This window comes from Sylvia atricapilla, chromosome 1 (genome assembly GCF_009819655.1).
Source record: "Sylvia atricapilla isolate bSylAtr1 chromosome 1, bSylAtr1.pri, whole genome shotgun sequence".
Taxonomy (NCBI): Eukaryota; Metazoa; Chordata; class Aves; order Passeriformes; family Sylviidae; genus Sylvia; species Sylvia atricapilla.
The window spans coordinates 138134646-138151438 of NC_089140.1; the positions used below are offsets into that span (position 1 = coordinate 138134646).

A 16793-nucleotide genomic window follows, 5' to 3' on the forward strand; every position below is an offset into this window, starting at 1 on the left:
CATATCAGTGTAATCTCCAAGATTGAATCAGTTTAAAAAGATGATCAGTATAATACCTGTCTGTCAAATTATGAAAATAAGCCATGGTTGTGGATTTTTTCACCATATTAATCCTACACCAGCATTTCTGCTAACTTGATTTCCTAGCTTAGTCTTCACTAGGGTTGCATTGGAGAAATACTGAATTTCTGGGAACTTAAAAAATAAACTATGTGCTTACCAAATAGAAGGATTTAGTAAATAAATGGCATCAATTATTGTTATGAACAGGAGTTACTTATACAAGGTTTTTCAGAATTGGAATAAAAACTTTGCTAAAAGGCAATAGCAAATTAAGAGTGTAACAAGAGATTAGTTGTGCAATAAGGACAAGGACTGGCTTCCGATTATCTAGAGATTTCAGTGCTGGTCAGACTCCCTTCGTAACTACCACAGAGGGGACAAAAAACTATTGAAGTTACACACGAGGGTCTAAATTATCTGCCACACTGGCATATGCCAAAGGTAATGCTTGTAAGTAGCTGGACTCACATTAACATTTGACAAATTTCTCTACTGCAAAGTTTAATAAATAGAAAGGGATCTTAGATGCTCTTTTTCATTGCAAATTGCTTACTGAAGTGATAGCCATGGCTTACTTTACAGTTTTGTCTTTCAGAAGTTTATTTCTCCTCCTGAAGCTTCTTCTTTTGATTCCTCATTGTACTTGAGAAGAGGTTTGTGCCTTCCAACATTTCTTAAGAGGGAGGTGTGCCCCAAAACCTTTCAGAAGTGCAACCACCTGCCAGTCCTGCAGGCAAGCACCAATGAAGCAGCAGCTGTCTGCATACTCTCTCAAGGAATTAGACAAAAATAAAGTCAGCTTTGTATCTAGATGCTGAAATTAGAATCAGGAAGAGAGGATGTTAATGGTTTAGACATGTAAATATTAAAGTGAATATTTTATTAGAAAAGGCAGATAACACAGACTGTTACATGTACATTTATTACTCTATTTCCTCTGTTGATTGTGTCTCTTGTGTGATTTTGGAAGGGTTGAAGTAAATCTTAGGTTATGAGTTCAGTTCTTAGCACCAGATTTGAGAAAAAAAAATCTTTAAATGAATTAGTGCAAGTTCAAACTAGCACAGTTTATTTTCATGTGTTCAGTTTAGGCTTCCCAGTATGTGGCAGCTCACCGTGTGCCCTGCTGGGAGGGAGGAGTAGTTGTGCCTACACAGAAGCTCAGGGCCACAGCCACCAGCAGAAGCTTCTTCTGGGAACTGCTGTGGTCAATCTGACTTTACACTGTGCATGTATTCTGGAGCTTTCACTTCAGAAAACATTTGCAGGTGGGGAATAACCTACAGCATATAATGGAATAAAAGAAAGAGAGGTTTTACTTTGCAGTCCTTAAACACAGAAATCTTCACCTTACTGAGTTCCTAGCTGGGTCACAGCTAGAACAGAAATTGAGTCTCCAATATTGGATAATCTGATTTTAAGGCTCCAAATAAATGCAGGAAGGAATTATAACTGATCTCTACTCACAAAGAGCTACTGAGCACACGCATTTCTATTGTAGTTTCTTACATCAGGTTTCATTCTGGCCTCATATTTAAGCTTTTACATGGTTTTAAATGCTTGCTGCAAAGTCAGATCTTTGAGAAAGACATATGAGTGGCAGAGAATAAATATTTTACATGGAATAATTACTTATTGCCTGAAGTCTTTGGCATGCTATCCTGCAAGAAAAAAAACATTTTAATACATGCCAACCACACCTACAAAAGATAAGTACCGTCACAAATCATACTCACTCATTCCAAGATTATCATTTGATAACCAGTCCAAATTGCTGTTGAGATAATAGCACATCTTTTGATGTTACTGGCAAAGTGCAGGTAAAAATATTTCTGTGTTTGGCTTTCACCATTAGAGCTAAGATTTTACAAAACCTAACAACAAAACAAGAGCCAAAGCATAAGAGGAAGAATACTTTCTCATAGTAAATTAGATACACTTCAGCATAGTTTGGGGAAAAAATGCCACCTACTAGAAATAGACTATTAAGTGAAAAGTGTATAAACACAACTTATTTTACCAGGCTAACTTTAGAAATATTTGGTACAATCTATTTAGTTCAAGCTTAGTTTTCTTCAAGGCTTTTAGGAAATATTTGCAGCAGAATAGTTCCTTCCAACATTGAGAGAAGCTAAGTAACTTCTATCGAAAAAAAACAAAAAAGGTCTGTATCTTTGTGGCAGATTTCCTTGACACCTCAAGTACACATCCATTCAAATTCTGCCTCTCTAACATCCCAGGAAGCTTTAATCAATGTCAGGTTTACACCAGTACAGAGCAGAATCTCTGGTTTATCAGTTTAAAACAATGGGATCCTTTATGCAGGGAGATTGTGACTCACTGCCTTGTTTGTCCTAGCTAATGAGAACTAACAGCACTGTCTGTAATGGATGTGCCATGGATATTACTGTGGGAATGTGCCTTCAGGAAGAGATCCAACTGTCTTCAACTGTGTAGTCAAAGATGATTGTTATTAAAATAATTTTGGAAACTCATGTACAAGTTGTACTTGAATTGCACAGTGAATAAGTTAATGATTGTTCTAACTTATCATAGCTGTTCTGCACATATGTTCAACATGCAGCTTGTTGGCATTTTGGTGCTGTGTACATGTGTGGGGAGAGGGGTGTGAGCAGACCTAGTGTGCTGACTCATCTTGATAGATAGATTGGGTTTTATCATCATTGAATCAGAGAAACACTGCATGGTTCTCCAAGATGAAATAGCTGGAGGGAAAAGAATAAACATCCTGCATCAGACCTTACAGTAAATCAGACCAAGGAAAGGCTCAATTCAAGTGACTGGAAGCTTGTTCAGGATTTCTGCCAAAGTTTGTTACACCATAAATGAAAATCTACAAACTAGATGAAAATCTGTTAAAGACCCTTGATTGCATATTTGCTGTGTGGGAAACTCTCAAGGACAACTCATCTCCTGGTATTTCTGTTTCCCTACTAGGGAGGCAGAGATCCAGAGCAGAGTGTGTAGACTTGACCATTTCCTGCAGGAGCAGAGTGTTGAAGAAACCATCAGGGAGGAGAACATCTTGGTAAGGTTCCTAAACTGTGAAGAGTTATAAATGAAACTATTTACACCAAGCAAGAACATCAACAGGTATTTGGACACCTTCATCATTGTAATGATTTCTTATACATTTCCTTCTAAGAAGGGCTGTGATCCTAATTTTGTGTTTACTCTGTTTGCTGTGATTACTGCTTCATCCAGAGCATACAACCACTGAGAGGGTACAGAGGCAGCATGTGCTTGTGACCAAATGAAGACATGCATTTCAGATTATTTTACAGGACGAAATTCTGCTGGAAAGGTTAGGACTATGATGTATTTAGTAGGAAAAAACACAGATAAGATAACGCACAGAAGCTAGCAAATCTGCTTTTCCATTATTCATAATGCTTCTTGTCCCAGTCATGCATGTTGTATAATGTCTCTATGTTCTCCTGCATGCACTATAAACTTTGTATCCATGTAAAAATATTTACATATGTCCTATTGCCTCTATGGATAGTTGGGGGGCAGGTAACCTATCCCTCACCTTAGCTAATTAGAAAAGTTTTTAAACATGTCAAAAGCTTCCTTTAAATTTCAGGTGAGAACTGCTACTTTGAAATGCACCCACCATGAATCATGTCAGGTTCTTTTATTGCAGAAATGACAAGGTGTAGATGATCAGAGATTCAGTGAACAACTGACATGCAAGTGCTCTTTATATTGTTACAGACTGGTTTGAAAATACAATTTTCACACACACACACACAAAAAAAGGCAATAAATGAATAAATGTAAAGAAAAAGAAGATGAATTGAAATCATAACTGGAAAATCTTGTATTTTCAACCAGAACATAAATATTTGCATTCTGAAAAGCAACTGAAGCACTGGCTGAGGTCTTCACGTTTCCATTCTTCTCTTCCAGCTTAACTCTTAAACTGGAGCTCACCTCCTCTGATACAGCAATGAATTTGTTTTTCCAACAAAAACATAAACACTTTCCATTAAAACAAATTGCAAAAACCATGAAGGGTACTTTAATCATAATCCAAAAGCAATAAATTTCCATTATTGAGAACTAAAAGGGCATTAGATGCTTATTGGACCTTTCAGGTGAGACGCAGAATGGGAACATAATGGAGAAATGGGATGTCTGCAGTATCTTTCCACTGTGCTCACCCACTACAAGGCTGTGTGCAGTCTGGCAGTAACATCTGTGTTGTTACTTAGAATGTCTTAAAACCCGGATGCAAAGACCATTTGATTTCCTCAATCTATGAGGCGTAACAGAGACACAATCAGTCCCCAGTCTGTGCCCAACTTCATCAGAATTGAGCACTGTGTATCTGGGCAATATTTTTGCAAACTATATTTCTTCTTATTATAACCTGGAAAGCTAATATCTAAGAATAAAAAAATCACATTTAGCTATAATTAAACAGGATTATGAATATTAAGTAAGTCGCTAAGACTTCCAAAAAAATTTCAGAAAACTGAAAAGATAAAGAGACTTTTCACATAGTGTGGGAATTAATTAGAAAAAATTCCCTACAACTAGATCCTACAACCTAGATGATATTACCATCAATAGATACCTTTCTGATATTACTATTCACTATCTCATATGTCCCTTATTTCTTCCAGCAGAGAACCAGAAAGCCTGTTCTCTGAACTGGACTGACTTGGCATGCTGAACTGGAAGAAGCCTGCCTACCTGAAGAAGGTCAGCTAGGAAAGTCTTAGTAGCAGGGCTGAGGGAGGTCACCTTGCTGGGGCTGTCTTTGCATTAGGGAATGCTCAGTAAACCAGGTAACCTATGGAACAAGAGGAGCATTGACACATGTTTGGGGCCTTGTGCAGGATGAAGATGTAATCAGCCATTAAACATTTATAACTAGTATTATTGAGCCATTAAAAAGATAAGAAACCATGCATTGCTCTTCTACTCTACACATATTATCTTGTGAAATCTCAGTGGATTTGGGTTGGGAATATTTGCTTGTTAACTTTACATTTATCACAGGCACAACATAGGTAATCCAATGGCCTCCTGCCCCACAGAGCCCCCACACTGCATTCCCTCTCAGCTGCCTTTTGGAAGCAGTTCAGCCTGTACACCCATGGAAGACAAGAGGAGCAGTTGGTCAGTGGGTTGTCCAAAAAGACAATGGACAGTGTCTATTAAAGTATGTTCGGCAGCACTTTGTCCAGACTCACACATCACACACAAAAATCCTTATCAGTTGAAAATACAGACAGAATAAGCCCATGACTTACTGGCAGAAACTATGCAGACATTCTTTTTTCTCACCCTCCCTTTTCCCTTGGTAAGCAGTGTATTATCCTCAATGGAAATGTAAGGTATACTGAGACACATATCCTAGATACTCATGAGGGTGAAGAGGCAAAGTTTTGACATGCTCCTGAAAAGTGGGCTGTTGAGCATTTGGAGAGTAAATAAGAACTACAATATCCTCCTTGGTTTTCAAAAGTACCTCTTTTCTCTACATATTTCAAAACCCAGTGCTCTAAAACCCATAGAGGCATGTAGTGCTTGCACAGTATGAGAGATGCTTGGCTCTTAAGCACAGGACAGGTCATACAATCAAAATCATCCTTTGCATACTTGTAGTCTAATGAAAGTTTGGCATCAAAAGAGGCTAGAAGTTAAATCCCCTATGTAATTTAACCAAGCTTTGGTATTCTCTGACAATTTAATGTTGTAATACATTTCATCTCAGTAAATATTAGCTATCTGCCTGAATATCACTTGCCACATTCTGACACCAAATCTCCACAATACCTTCCCTGCATTGTTTGGTAGCAAGAAGGGGTCCAGCTGAACTGACAGAATTAAAGTGTTTGTTGCTACCCTAGAAGCTTCTGGACACTCATTTACAGTGCTATTACAATTATTTCATAATGCTAACACAGCCATGAATTTGATATGAAATTGCATTTAAATTAAAATAATTTTCTTTCAGTTCAGCTCTCATGTAAGAAGTACCTGAGCTTCTTGATTCAATCACCTCACTATGTTAGATTGCCTAGAGCTCATGATAAAACTGCTCTAATTCCCTTTTTTAAAGGTCATGTAAACATGTGCGCTTAGTGAATTAGATGCAAATTCAATTCCCTATTCACAAAGCTTCCTAGTTAAGTTCCTTACCTATCCCTCAGTTGCAGGTTGCATCTGACAGCAGAATATTGACTTTTGAACTGTGAACAAAGACATGATTTAACAAAGAAATAACTGCCCCCTGCAATTTAGAGAACAGAGATAAAGGGAAATGAAGCTACATTTTTTCTAACTGGTTCTCATTATGTAGGTCAACTAACTCACTTTTTGACATGGCTGTTAAAAAGTGAGTTAGGTTTTTTTTGGCGGGGGGGTTTTTATAGGGGTGGTATGTGCTGAAGAAAAATATATAGATATCTAGGTACCCATGGATAGGTTTTATTGAAAATGTTACTGTAATTAAGAACTGCTTGAGTGTCCTTCCTAACAAGGTGTGCTAAAACAAACAAACAAACAAACAAACAAAAGAAAATTAAAATAACAAATGTCAGTTTTAAGTCATGTCCATTTAAGACTGAATGAAACACACTGAACAGTTCACCATTTCAATAATAATAACAAAGCAAATATTTTTTGATTCTGGCATTTCAGTTTACCTATAAATAATAGTTTCAGTGCTGATTTTCATAACCCTCCAAATAAAGTTATTACATTTATGGCCATGTGTTAGATCTTTCCATAGAAGTAGTGACTAATTATCTGTGTACACTTATTCTGACTTTTATTACCTTAGTTCACCCCATAGGTCTGTGCAGAATTGTACCTTATCTCTGACTGGAGCTAATGATGGAAAAAAAAATCAGCAGACTGTCAGCTTTCTCCAGACACCTACTTGTAGTATCCTGGAAATATGTGGTCTGAAATAATCCTGAACTCATTGTTTAGAACTCTTCTGAGGATGGTAAGACTCTGAAAGTCACCAGGTTTGTGTAACAGATTTTGCAGACAAGGAAATCTCAACTTCTGTGTTTGCCTCTAGGTTTTCACCTCTAAGGTTGCACACTTTTAAGAGTTTTCAAAGACCAGGAGAACAAAAACATCTTTCAAGAATGTGAAAATCTCAGATGAAAACACACAAACAAACAAACAAACAAACTACAAAGCAACAAGTCACCCACATCTGTTGTCATGCTTGGTGAACCACGAGATACAAGAAAAGCTGTGGGATTTTTTAGGGTAGACAGCTATTCAGGATACTTTGATTCTTACCACAGGCGGTGCTTTTCCAGGTGCATCATCCTACAGCCAAACCCTGCTGTGGGAAGATCCACAGTTCTTGTTAGGCCTCAAGGCTTCTCGAACTGTGTGGAGTTACAGCACTGTTTGAAAGGAAAAGGGAAGTCTCTTGGTACATTGTTTTGCTGAGTGCCATGACAGATTGTAACGATGAGGAAAAGGTAGACAGAAAAACATTTCTAGGGGGCTGATAAAGAACCAGCATAGATGTAAATTCATCATTCTTATCAATAAACCACTCCTTGCAGACTCTCCTGGTATGCTTACCAAAGATAAGGCATAGAGCCACCTCATGGGCTCAGCGTGAGATGAAGCAGCACTCCCACCCTTAGGTTGGAACAAGAGCTGAGTTTAAGCCACTTATCTGCCTTGAGGTCCCACTGGGATCTTGATACCTACATTTCATCCTTTCAGAAATAAATGAATGCAATATTGGCCAGAAGATTTCTTAAAATAAATAAATAATTAAATAAATGAATAAATGGAATAAAAGAATAAAGGGAATTAAACCTAACAATTAGTGCATCTGAATAGTTCATATCTTCTGCTAAAATCAAATATTTAAAACCTTGGTTTTACCTGAAAAGTTTAAAAGAATTAGGCAAGAAGGTCTCTGGACCACTAGAGTTAATTTTCTTTACCAAGTCTTGAGAAAGAAAGGATATTCCAAGGAACTGCTGACTTGCCAAAGCAATTGCAGCATTTAAAGAAAATGGCCCAGGAAATGATATATCAGTTATTCTGATTCTAATCTTAGGAAAAAAAAAATAGAAAGCTGGACAAAGTCAGCACTCTATCAACAGGGAATTATGTGCCAAAAATAAAGCAATATCGTTCAACATACTTTCAGAGAAAGTAGTTCTTGTCAAATTATCTTCTTTAGGTTTTTCTTTTATAAGATTATAGGCCTGGTTGACAAAGGTAGCTGTGTTGTTACAGTCTAATCAAATTTCACTGAGGCATTTGACATACTACACATGACATTGTGTTTTAAAATCCTGCATTATATGTAATTAATAGAGTACAGATTACATGATTTAAAAGCCACTTGAATGATAGCACTCAAAATGTGTGCATTAATGGAAAGGCATTAATTATCTGAGCCATTACTAATAAGACACTGCAAGACTCTTGGTCCTAAGCCGTTTGAACCCTTATTTGAAAGTAATCTGAATTCTGGGCACAGTTAGAAGAGGACAAAATACTGATGCTGTGAAAAGCAATCAGGAGTCAGCTGTTAGAGTGTGCTGAATCTCCTGGATAGGTGGCCTGAATTCAGCAGGAGTCTGAACACGCTGAAATGCTGTGAACAGGGACCAAAATCACGTTGTGTTGTGGAGCTGCCAGCCCATGCCCCCAGGGGAAAGAGCCTATGCAGCTTTGGAAGCATGAAAAACTCATCCAAAATAGATGCAGAGGAGAAACTTAATCTTTGATATTAGGCAAAATTTTTATGGGGAGTCAGGGTGGTGCCCCAGTAAACCCTGGAGAAGTGAATGAAGAGGAAAAGAGATGAGGAGATTATTTGTGTCCTGTAGGGAGATTTGAGGGGCTAGATCAGCTGTGGGGAGAGGGAGTTAGAGAGGAGGCAGTGAGATGGAGAAGTGGGCACTCCTGAAATGTGACTCCTGGTGCTGGCCCACTTCTTTTAATAACCCTGAAGTCCATTACCCATCCTGAGTACTGACCATGGCTACTCACATCCAGGACCTTTCCCATGGCCACATTCAGCTCCTCACCCTGCAGCAGCCGGAAGACACTAGAGGGCTGGCAGCCACTACTGGGCCATCAGCTTTCCCCTCTCTAAGAACCTCCTGGGGAAACAAATAATACAGGTCCTGTGGCTAGAGATTAAATGGTACTCATGGTCCTTTCTGGCTTCAGAATCCATGAATCACCCCTTGCTTCCTGGGTGGGCTTTCCTCTTTGGTTAAAGGTCTACGGGGGGAAAAAATAGAACTGATTTCTAATCTCTTAGCAAAACTCAAATGGTCTCGTAGGTGACATAATCTCAGCCTGATTAGCTTCGTGTTTCTTTGCCTGTTCAAATGGTATTTGGTGTCTCCCAGAGAAAAAGGACTGGAACCAATAAAAGGACATAGGAACATGTTGCAAATATGCATGCAGCAATCCTTTTTTTATAGCTATTTACAATGGCCAGTGTATCTGTGCTTAAGCTCCCCACAACACTGAAAGTAAAGATAGTATCTCATATTTCACTTTGGCAGTACATTCACAGAAACTGGAACAATAGAGAAGATTAGCATGGCTCCTTGGCAAGGATGACATGCAGATTCATGAAGGGTGACAAAAAGTTTTTGAGCCAACAATATGCCCAGCAGGACTAGGAAAGTGATTGTCCCTCTGTACTGGGCAGTGGTGAGGCCACACCTTGAGTCCTGTGTCCAGCTTTGGGCCACTCACTACAAGAAAGACATAAAGATGTTGGAACAAGACCAGAAAGGGCAACAGAGCTGGTGAAGGGTCTGGAGCACAGGTCTGATGATGAGCAGCTGAGGGAGCTGGGGGTGTTCAGCCTGGAGAAAAGGAGGCTCAGGGGAGACCTTATCACTCCCTGCAACTCCCAGAAAGGAGGCTGTAGCCAGGTGGGGGCCAATCTCTTCTCCCAGGCAGCCACTGACAGGGCAAGAGGATGTGGCCTCAAGCTGCACCAGGGAAGGTTCAGGCTGGACATCAGGAAGAATTTCTTCACTGAAAAGGCTGTCCCAGGGAAGTGGTGGTGTCACCATCGCTGGAGTGCTCAAGGAAAGGCTTGATGTGTCACTTAGTGCTGTGGTGTAATTGACAAGGTGGTGATCAATCAAAGGTGGATATTTTTTGATTCTGGCATATTATTTATTTGATTATTATTATTATTGATTATGATTATGATTATGATTATTTACTTTATGATCTTGGAGGTCTTTTCCAACCTAAATGATCCTATGATTTTATGATCTACTCAGTTTATGACTCAATATATCAGGAAAAAATTCAGGTTAGTATATTCTTTTTAAACATTAAACATTTCTCCTAACAGCTAATAGTGAAAAAACCCACCCCAAAAGTCTTTACTGGAGTTTCATTTAGTGCATAGATCAATTAGTTAATTGCTCCAAGCTAAAGCAAATCCTCAGCACTTTAATTTTCAAAATCTGAACTTCTACATAATTTTATTAATAAACAGCACCTTTATAATGGGCCAAATTAAGCCAAAATCCTTTGTGCAAGGGGGCATAATATTTGGATTTAAAAAATCCATGTGAGACTTGAATTTGTTGGTTAGAACCCAATACTTATTAAAATTAGACAAAATCCAACAGACCTTTGATAATTACATCAAAAGTTTGCATTTATTTGATGTGGATTGTCTATATTTCATTGTTACTCTCTTAAAAGATTATTTATGTACAAAGAGCTAGAAAAGAGTATTAATATTTAAAAAGTGGAACTATAAGGGCAAACACTGATTCAGCATATGATTTAATTTAATAACTGTTTGCTTTATTCTGCTCAAAACCATGACTTGTGACATTATTTTTTGCATAAATAGCGATCCACAAAGATTCTTAGTAAAATATATTTCTAGTGGAACAAGAAGTTTAGCTTGTTTACTGGGGACTGGATTCAACAGCATTTGCTTAACAAGCTGGGCATTAAGGAACCACATCAGTCATATTTTTATTCCAAATTTGCCACTGGTTTACTGAGCAAAGTTCCTCAGAGGAAAAAAATCTGATTTCATAAAAGATCACACACCAGCCCTAACAATCTGAGATGCTGTACTGAAAGTTGTCTGGAAATTCAGCATATTTTATGCAACTAAGAGCAAAAAAGCTCACAGCTCAGAGCTGAGTACATGGAAGGCATAGCAGTATTATAAAAGGGAGAGATTACCAAAGATGTCTAGACATGGAGAAAGTATGACCTCAGTTAAAGCACTCTGGTATTTACTTTTCCTTTCTAGAGAGATATACAGTGCTTCGTGATTTCAGTATGCAGAGCAGCAAGGTTTCTGAGCAGTTCGGCAAAAATCCTCAGTTGACTACAGGCTGGGAAAAATAAAAAAGAAAGGATCTGAATGAAAATCATCTCTGAGAGAAAAACAGGAAGCAGAGTGCAGCTACTTTCTCATTCCATCATGCAGAGGGTGTTCATTGAACTTTAAAGGTATCCGCATTAAAAAAACCTATTCAACAAAACTAACAACCAAACCACTCCAAAATCATAAAGTTCCAATTATTCAGGAAGCATTTAAATGGCAGTTGGCTGTGTAGCCTTACTGCAGACTCAGTGTAGGCAGCAGAGAACATTTGTCTCATGCATTCTTATTCCTCTGCTCTGCTCTCGTGAGACCCCACCTGGAGTACCTCCAGATCTGGGATTCCTACAAAGAAAGGACATAGACTTGCTAGAGAAAGTCCAGAGGAGGCCACAAAGACAATCACAGGGCTGGAGCACATCCTGTGATGGTGGGTTGGGAGATTTGGGGTTGCTTGGCTTGGAGAAGAGAAGGCTCTAGAGAGACCTTGCAGCAGATTTCCAGTACCTAAAGGGACAACAGGAGAGCTGGAGAGGGACTTTTGACAAGGACATGTAGTGACAAGGGGGAATGTACGCCTTTAAACTAAAAGAGTGTAGGTTTAGATTGGACATAAGGAGGAAATCTCTGCAAGGATAGACCCAGGTTACCCAGAGAAGCTATGAATGCCCCATCCCTGGAAGTGTTCAAGCCCCAGCATGGGGCTCTGAGCAACCCAGCCTAGCGGCATGTGGCCCTGCACATGGTGGGAGGATTGGAATTAAATGATCCCTAATGTTGCCTCCAACACAAACCATTCTGTGATTCTATTATACATAGGTAACAATGGATTTTTTACCTAATCTTGGGTTCAGGGTCCCATTTTTTCTTCCTTACATATTTGAGTTTCTTACTATATTCGGTTATTTTATTTATTTTTAATGGTATTCCTTCAATATTATTCCACAGATTTGAAGTAGCATATGATTTTTGCTCTTCTTTGAAGTGTAATAATGGCATTGAGAGACATCTATTGAAAGACACATTGACACCTTGTTTTTGCATAACAAATTATCATTAAAGATTCTTTGTTTAATTAAGTAATACATTTAGCTTGCTGACTGATCATTTATCATTTGTAACAGTTCAGTTCATGGTATGGCTCACATCAGTTCTGCTTCCAGCTCCACAAACAAAAGGAGTATCCCAGGAGTATCCTGTGAGTTAGATAGTAGGAAATGCAAAATTGCTGACTGACACTCTTTGCAATGCACACAATGTATGCAAGCAAGCAAGACAAAAAAGCTCTGTGTATTTTCTACATTGCAAATTCTTGTCCACCCAAGCTAGCCCAGCTGCAAGAACCAGTCCAGCTGTAGAACCTTCAAGTAGTTCTGAGTGTAACTTTGAAGAATGAATTCCCTTGTGCTGCTGCAGAATTGTTCCTGGTGCCTGAGCTGCTCAGCTATCTCTGCAGTATACACTTACCCACAGCAAACATGCCCACGGTGTCAAAGACTGCAGTAGAACCTGTCTTGGTTTTATTTGGGCGACCATTGTTTTGTTTTTAATCCCACAGTGTTTTTGTTTTGATCACACACCTTGAACTTCTGCAACAAATAGGGGAAGAGGTCTATAAACCATTGTTTACAACACAGTTCCATTCAATATACCATCCTGACTGAGTCCAGGCTCAGGCCTTGTTGTGAGTGAGCTAAGGGCGCTGATGGAGGAAAGATTATTGAACAGGTAATTAGAGCTTGGATCTTTGCTTACACAAAGGGCTAGTGGAGGCAAGAATGCAGGCTAATATTCTTTTAATGTCTTGCCTTCAAATGTAGTGCCTTGGAGGGTTATGTGTGTCCATATAAATAAAGCAAAAGCCAGAAATGCCAAAGTATAAATGGGCAATACTGAACTCCTTGAGATGGCAAAAGGCAGGCAGTATAGTTTGTTTTTGTGATATTTGATTCGCAGGAGCCACGGCAGATTTCAGCAGGGGAAACCTACCAGAGAAGTCCTCTTGGCTGCAGATTACAAGATCTCTAAGGAGCTCTCTGGAAGTAGAAGGGTTATTAGAAAGAGATTACTTCCAGGCTGTGACAAATTTTTTAGCACAAGCTAAAGGTGACTTTTCAGATGTTTACAACTAGTTTGATAAGACTTTCAGAAGGATATCATTAAGCACCTCTTCAGCACTGAGGGTGAGCTTTTCTCAACCTGCTGGTTCTTGAGACAGACTTTGAATGTGCAAAAACGTAACAAAGTAGCTGGTAGTTTACACTTTAATAATCAGCATAACAATATAACCTGTTAATCATAGTCCCAAAGATGGCTGAAGTTTTCCAGGAAGAAAAACTTCATGTGCATACCAGACATCTGAAATTACTCTACCTTAAAAGCTACAAAGCTAGGTGGAAGCAAGTACCTCATAATTAGCGTGGTTTTGGTCCAACACAGCAAAATAACTTTATTAGAAAGTCAGTTCAGTGAAACTGTATTTTTTCTTATTATAAATCAACAATTATGATGGCAATCTACTCAGGAAAATGTCAGATCTCAGGATAGTTAACTAATCAGTATATGTCTTTGAAAGAAAGAGAAAAAAAAATTATTCCCTCTTCTTCGAGCGAGCCATAGATCTACAAGTCTGACATTTTCTTTGGGTAAAGTTTTGTGTACAGGGGTTTGCAATTATGCTTTTAGGTCTAAATTTCACTTTAACGTGTAAAGGAGTATTTAAAGGGCAATTTTAAATAATCAGGAAGATTAGTGCCTAGCCTCCTGAACTGGAAAGTGTTTAAAAACTAATTACTGACAATTCTGCTCATGCAAGTTCATGTAACTCACTTGTTTATTGCTATACAAAAGAGAATTGATGAACAACATAGGTGGAAAATACAGTTCTCAATAAAATAAAAATGAGGGAAGATATTAATGTCTCCCTCAAATATGTATATTTATCTTTGATATTAGTGTAATTTCCATTTGTGCATGATAAAACGATCATAATTTGAATTCTAAGGGTTAATGCCTACATAGCTTCCCTTTTTACATGGACTATTTTTACATGGACAAATAGCTGGGAACAGTTTTGCAGAGTATGCTATTTGATAACAAACATACATTTAACGATCAGATTAACAGGTACATTAATGTATGTAGATGTTGACACATCCACATTTGCACCCATAATTATTTGCAGATGTGGACTATGGCCATGAAAATGGCCATATTTTAGATACTACTCTTCAAGTCTACAGCATATTTTTATTCTCTAGTGATTCTGGCATGAGGTTTTTTTAAATACTTAGATTCCAGTTAGGTTTCTGCCCCTAACTCAGGCAGGTGTTCTTTGAAATTTCACCTTGAAAGCACACTTGGAGTTGCCACTTTTCAAATGTACACAAGAACTCCAAATTCATTTCAAATTAACACATCTCAGCCTTTGACTTTTTTATCTACAGGAAGGTTATTATGAGACGTTTCTTCCTGCCCTTAAAGGTTTTTCTCTATTACTTTGCCCCCCTTGGAGCTCTTCAACTCCTCTCTCTAATCACAGAGGGTTCTTCATGGTGCTCTGCTTACATGCAAAGCAAGAAAAAGCAAACAAAAGCTGTTTGGGTACATCATCATACTTTTTATAAATTGGTGAGAAAAAATAGGGAAGTAGCTCATTTATTTCACTACACTAAGAAACCCTGAAATCAGGAGAGAAGGAGGAAGGTATAAATCCTCCAAATTCTGTCCTGTAAATTTGGATCAAAAAGAAGGTCCATGGTAGAGAAGAAAACAGAGTAATAATGGTGACAGTGCTTACAACTGCTGCAATGTTTTCACAGTGATACTGAACCATACTAAACATCAAGACAATGGTAATTTTAAGGCCTCATAGAATGGCAGAGAGAGATTCTGCAGTTATAAATTAATCTGCTTATTCACACAATGGTAGTCCATTGTAAGTCCATAAGTCTAACAGCTCTCTGACTCTTAGAGAGTCAGTATAATAATCTCTGCTTATGAATTGAGGTGCCCAAATGCCTTCATCATGCCATCATGTCTCTGAAAACAAGCCAGCTTTGACTCTGGTTTTCTCTTTACCAAAAGCATCAGTAGAAGTCTTAGGAGTCTCTTGGCAAAGCTGGCAGTGGTTGCCTGTGGCCATTGGGTAAGGCAAGTCCTGTGTACAGCTGTACAGCCTCAGATGCCAGATGAAAGAAACCAACATTGAATGATAACTCCTAAATGTCTCAGACTATCTACCATAATTTCGGTCCTGCATTCTCTCATCCCTTCTGCCTACCTTATAACAACAAACCAAATCGATTTGATCTGCACCTAACCAGCCACCAAATGATAGAACACAACAGAGTCTCATGGGCCACTGGCTAACTCAGAATAGTTGTTTTTCTAAAGGTGCCACAGGAATTTGATGTGTGGCACATTGACGTCATTATTGATAGCCTTCCTTCCAGTCAATCCTGCATTGAAATGGCTGAGACCCTAATATACTTTTGGTGTAAAGTATGGTGTAAAGTTAGGGGCAATTTTCACAAGAAGTGAATATGAGGAACTCTGGGGTAATGCCAATGCTCATTGGGAAAAATACAGCTTCAGCTCATAAGATTTTCTTTTATTCTGCAGGCTAACGAGATCCTAGGAGTGTTGCAGGAGAGACACATCAAGGAATTAATCTCTGAGTTTTACATGCCAATAATAGTTAGGATAGCATCCTCAATAGCAGATGAGTTTCTGTGCTGCAATACTTTTATTAGGGTCAAAATCAAAGTAAGAAACCTTTTTTGAAGGACAGTGGTCTAAGTAGTCTAAGCTAAATGGACCCTGTAACTGGCCTCACACAGTTACTGAAACCTTTTCTCCTTTGCACAAGTGGCAGATGGCATTCTTTATGCCCCATTCAGCACAACAAATAGAAAAAAGAGAGGCATGAAAAAGCCAAAAATTAGAACCAAAATGCTTTAGCACTGAAAGGAAAGATAACAGCAAGAGAAAACAAAATGCAAATGCTAAATGCTAGTCATGGTGCTTACAACACCAGTGAAGATGTTGAGATATTATGGTGATATGTGCATTAAAAGAATCCATCTAGAGCAAGGATGGACTTGTTCGAGGAATTTTGGTGTTTCTACACTCTGCCTTCTCAACATGCACTGCACTCGTGCCTTCCACCATTACTATTAGTTATTTCATTGGTATGTTATGAGATTAACAAATGCTTCTAAATCATTTTGTGTTCTTCAGAGAGGGAGGATTTTGAGCTACACCCATTAGAAATGAAATCAAGTTTCATAAGGGTAAAGATATCGGAGAACAGCAATTCCAAATGGAACATAGATATTGAAGGAGACTCAGAGACTTAAGACAA

General features: G+C 38.5%; 1 non-coding gene across 1 annotated transcript; it reads left to right on the plus strand.

The window, feature by feature from the left end:
- Positions 1-9597: 9597 nt before the first annotated feature.
- On the plus strand, positions 9598-9706 carry LOC136373015 (U6 spliceosomal RNA). The gene has a single exon (XR_010745570.1). It is a non-coding gene; the product is annotated as a U6 spliceosomal RNA (small nuclear RNA).
- The last annotated feature ends 7087 nt before the right edge of the window (positions 9707-16793 follow it).